Here is a 5,340-nt window from a genome sequence, read left to right on the forward strand (position 1 = left end):
ACGCCGAGCCACCACCGTCGACGAGATCCGTCATCCGAGAAGCAGCTGCTCGAGTGCGCAGTGTTGTTGAGACTTTTGACCCCGCTCCGGAGGCGCTTTCCCTTCTAGACGCTTGTGTGTGTTTGCGTAACTTCTGATGAAGTATGTTGTGCGTAGTTCACAATAACTGGTAATGATTTCATGTCTCAAAGAAAAAATAAGCGTGGCTCAGTGGAAGAATGCTCGGCTGACACGCAGTGGATCCTGGTTTGAATCTCATCATGTCAACACATGTCTTTGTTGTTTTTTAGCTTGAGTTTTTTTCTTAGCTCATGCGATAGTGGTTATGGACACCGGCGGTGGCGGCAGTGGACAACTATGGCGTTGCGTGTGATCGTGTTGTGATCCTATAACAGCTTTCATTCTAAAAACTACTTGCGACTAAATAGTACTTCGAGAGCCATTTTATGAGTAAGATATACTCAATAAACAAAACCAATATTATGCCTATTTTAACCGCACTGAAAAGTTTTTAATTTCGTTTCAGTACTTTCAACATCCTATACCACGGCCGCAGAATAAAACTGCCGGCGTCCCCACCCAGCGGCGTTAGGTGCACCTACTATGGACTGCGTGCGCCTTGGGTTGAAACATGAAGAATAAAGGTCGCTTTATAATGATGCGCACTCTTGAAGTAAATCTTTTGCCGAGTTAGATCGTGATGCTGAACGAAAATACACGCAAACCGAAAGGATGAGAGTGGGAAACATCACGGCAAAACCGGAACTCTTCAATCTAGACAAAACTGTCGAAATCAGTGCCTTCTTCCCTCTAGGGACGCTGCATCGTGTCCCACACAACACGTGGACACTCACGCCCTCTTTTTTTGTTAAGAAACACACCAGCTGCTGCACATAAACAGTTTATTTTAATTTTTTCTTACGTTTAACTCCAAAACTGACGGGACACATCAATTTCGCTCGACAACTTATACACTCTAAATGTGTGCACTGAAAAGTGAAGGCGCATTTTCAGGCGTTCTCTATACACTCATCACTCAGCAGCTTGAAACGAATATTTACTGCACAGTACTTATAAATGCCAAATTGCCAAAGAAAATAGCATTTGCAGACTCTTGCAATAAAGCACTCTCGCTAAATATTTTACCTTGCCATGGACACTGCTGTTTTTACCTTTAGGAAAGAGAGAGACGCGACTAACGACAGACGTTTGCTTGAAGAACGAAATCCCCCCCCCAAAAAAATAACCCGAATCGTTGCTTTATTGCTTGTATTTGTGCGATAGGGCCCAACTACAATGAGCCAGGTGGTACAGCTTTGTCGGTCGTGCGTTAATCTCGGCACCCTTAACACCATGTCATTCTTCGAGGGATTTAGCACCGCAGACCGCAAGTTGGCCTGAACACCAAACAAGCATATACACGTAAGATGTGCCAGCTGCAAAAAGAAGCACACGTCATACATTCAGCCATATTCTGCTCGCATGTCCCAGCGTCGTCATATACAGAACACCTGTTCATACAACTCTAGGACTAATATTTCGAAAAAATCATTTTTTTCTTGCAAAGTTCTCATTGAAATCCTTTGCCATCTCATGTCACATCAGAAGAAAAATTATAAAGAGCGTTTCTTGGAGCATCTTCATTAAGACTGCTAACAGTCACTATGAAGCTTTTTTTTTTATCTATGACGTATGATTTGATCGACCTATTACTGCTGCACGTTTCCGCATTACTTGACGCGCTTAGTATGTTCCCATTATTTAATGCCAGTTTCATCTTGAACGAAACAGATGCAAGAATTCGAAGTTGTGGGGAAAAGATAATTGGGCATTCATCAAAAAACGGCGCAATTTCAGGCTTGCATCTAGGATACTAAAATTAACAAGCAATGAATAACGTAAGGTATTATATAGTCAATTATCAGGACTTCCGCTGTGAACGAAGGGACCTTTATAAGAGAAAACGTTTGCTTCATTTTTGTTTAATGTATGACAAATAGAGATAAGTTCTAATTGTTTACATTCAAGAAGCGTTGACACTCACGACTCACTCACTTGTACCACACGTCACATAATTTTTATACTTTCCGTTCAGCGCCCTCCCATTCTCATTGCTTTGGTTATATGCAGCAAGCCCAACCAAGCACCATTAGGCAATATAACTGATGAGAGGTTGTCTGAGCTCGGCTGCTGACCCGAAGGCCATGGGTTCAATTCCGGCGGTCGCATTTCAATAGAAGGAGGTGAAATAGTACAGCACCGTGTACTGTGTGACGCCAGTGCGTGTTAAAGACCAGGTGGTGAAAATTACTGGAGTTCTCATCGTGGACAGTCCTCCTTGACCATATACGTACCTTCTTGGGGCAGGCTAGTAAAGCTTCACCCTAGAGCTCAGACCCGGACCTGGATATCGAAAAAAAAGTTTTTTTTTGGCTCTCCACTGCGGCGGCTCTCATAATCATATGGTAGTTTTGCGACGTATAAACCTCAGATATTATTAATAAGGGTTGTCAGTGCTGATGAAATATAAGTGTGGTAAACGCACGAATATCGACCGCTAAACTGCCACCCCGAAACATCAGGTGAGCTTCACGCTGTAGGCAACTGGCATAAAGCCCAGTACTCTATCATTCTGAAAGGGGCCCTTCACGGGCTGAGCACGAACTGGCTCGTTCGTGCCAGCGTGTGCGTGTGTGGAGCGGTGAGTAGAACGTGACGAGCGAGGCAAGGGAAAACGGTCGACGCTCGTCCATGCTTTCTGGTGTGAGGACAGGGAAGGGCTGACACTATATTGTTCGCTGCTTCATCTCTCCCTGCTCAGAGCAAAGGCAGCAAGAGTCACGCCCCCGAAAAAGGCACGCACTGTTATTTTTTTGTTTCTGTTTTATCATGTGTTACTTTTTGCATTGAAAGAGGCGCTGGTTTTGTAGTCGGGCGCAAACTGCGTAAGCACGGTCATTTATTTAGTCAGCTTCGCCATCTGAGGCGAGTGCAATATTAATCAAGAAAGTAAGTGAAAAGACATATAAAATTTATTTTAAATTTAGGGCGGGGGTGGGGCGAGGGTGGTAATGATAAAACCTGTATGCGCCGGCATTCTGCAAGTGTTCTTGCGGCTACAGTTAACTTCTTTTTGAGCCCAGTTTATCATCCTTATGGCGTCTGCCATTCCCCACGAATTTGACATAGCGAGAACGCAAGCAGAGCACCGTTAGATCATCTGCAGAAGTGCACATAAGAATAACACTAAGAGAAATATCTTCGTGTCATTCTTTTCTTCGACTGTTATTACAGAGTTTGAGCACATCAAAAGACGCTTACGTTAGCGTTAGCATGCATCTCAGCTCTAACGCTCAGACGTAACGCGTGGCAAGCCAACTGGCACGCTTTTAGTATACAGCGAAAGACATTGGCACAAACTCAACGCAAGTACCTCCGGAGCCATCTACTTATAAAAGCAATATATGCGCTGTAGAAACATCAAGCGCGCCACTAAATCGAGTTGAGCAGAAGTCACCATTGCTGCGTCTCCGACTCGCGTTGGGTTCAGTGTGGGTTTCACGGCCCGAAACTCATCGTTTTCGTTCGACATGTTCCATGATCGACTATTCCTCAGTATCTACTCTTATTGCCTGGCTCAGCTTTAATTCTGGCCGAATTCAACTGAACTTGGAAACAAGCGAATAATACGGCTCGCTATTTCTGTGCGGCTACCTAAAACATGAGCGAACATTGTAGAAAAGTTTTATGAAGCGTTCTGCAACCCATATAGACTGTGAATTTCAAAAACGCAGCTATTTTATCGGCAGTATACATCTGGCGAAGCCTCGTTACTATAATCTAAATCAAATTCGAGAAGTATTTACTTGGAACTGAAGGGTTTTAACAGCGCAGGTTAACGACTACAAAGATTCGAATGGACGGCTCTTTCCCCAACAGGCACCGCCATCTTTCCCTACGTACAGAAATTATTGCGTGCGTCAATAATTTTCCTACGTGCAGAAATTATTGCGTGCGGCAAACGCTATACTAAAACTCATATGGCGCCCGCTACGCCCGCAACGCCCGCAGTGCTTGCAAACGGTATTCTAAAACTCCCTAATATGACGCGACGTACGCTCCTCGCGTATACCATTTTTTTTTTGGCTACGTCATCTTCTTGATGTTTTGCGGCAATGCCAAGCAAATAGTGGTTGCTGCATATCTCCCAAGTAACAAACTGATAAAGGTAAGCTGAAACGAGTTTGGAGCACTGACTGTTTTAAGTGTGAATACACTTTATAAGCGACCCCAAACCATCCACCGCCATCGGCAGCGTCCGCAGTCTTCTCTCTATCTTTAAAAGAAAGAGGACTTCTCGGGCCGCAGCGCGACGCTCTAGCGAATACGCCACGGACGCGACGCTGATATCGGTGTCAGTAACGCGCCTTATATCTTTAACGCCGCTGCGCGCGTCCCCCTTCGCTCTCTCCTCCGCTCTCCTCGCTCGCTGCAGCTTCGTACGCAACCCTCTCTCGCGCGCGCCCGTCTTCTCTCTCAGTCTCCCGTCGAGAGCGGGTCATGCGATGAATGTCCCGGAGGCAACGCTACCATCAACAACGAATGCAGTACAACTGAATGCCAGCACTGCACCCGTCGTTGGAGGTGATGGTACCGCGGTGGTTTTTCCGACGTCGGAAGACAAGGCGGCGCTGCGAAGGGCTCGTGAGACCGAACGTAAGCGGGCGAAGCGTGCAGCGGATGCCGAACTGCGTGCTCGCGAGGCCGAGTGCAAGCGGGCGAAGCGTGCAGCGGATGCCGAACTGCGCGCTCGCGAGGCCGAGATGAGGCGTCAGCATCGAGCCGTGAACGCGGCCCAAGAAGCGGAACGACAACGCAAGCGTCAGGCGGAGAAGGGCGATGAAAGCCGGCGTCAAGAGGCCGCTCGCAATCGTCAACGGCGAGTGGACGTTCCTGAAGCCGTTCGAGCCAGTGAACGTGCCACGTGGGAGAGGGTGCAAGCCCTGGACTTTGCTCGTCCGGACGCGCGTTTCAAACGCGACTTTGTGGATCGCAGCTTCGGTCAAAGCAGCGCCGTGTGTGACCGGTTGTGGTTCGATAACAACCTGACCTGCATTTCCGGCGTGAGGGATGAGACCAACAGGTTGAACGCGTTGCGGGTTCTTTGGAACGAGTTCGGAAGACGGTCGGGCGAACACCGATGTGAAGACATGGATGCGCAAGACCCGCGGCTGGCTCCCTTCGGTGCGTTCCGGGTGTGTGCGTCTTGCTGAGAGTCCCTGCTGGCCGGGCGGGTTCCGCCCTTGAGCAAGAGCCACGGCTACGCGTACCCGCCTCGTC

The sequence above is a fragment of the Rhipicephalus microplus genome, chromosome 10 (genome assembly GCF_043290135.1).
Source record: "Rhipicephalus microplus isolate Deutch F79 chromosome 10, USDA_Rmic, whole genome shotgun sequence".
NCBI lineage: Eukaryota > Metazoa > Arthropoda > Arachnida > Ixodida > Ixodidae > Rhipicephalus > Rhipicephalus microplus.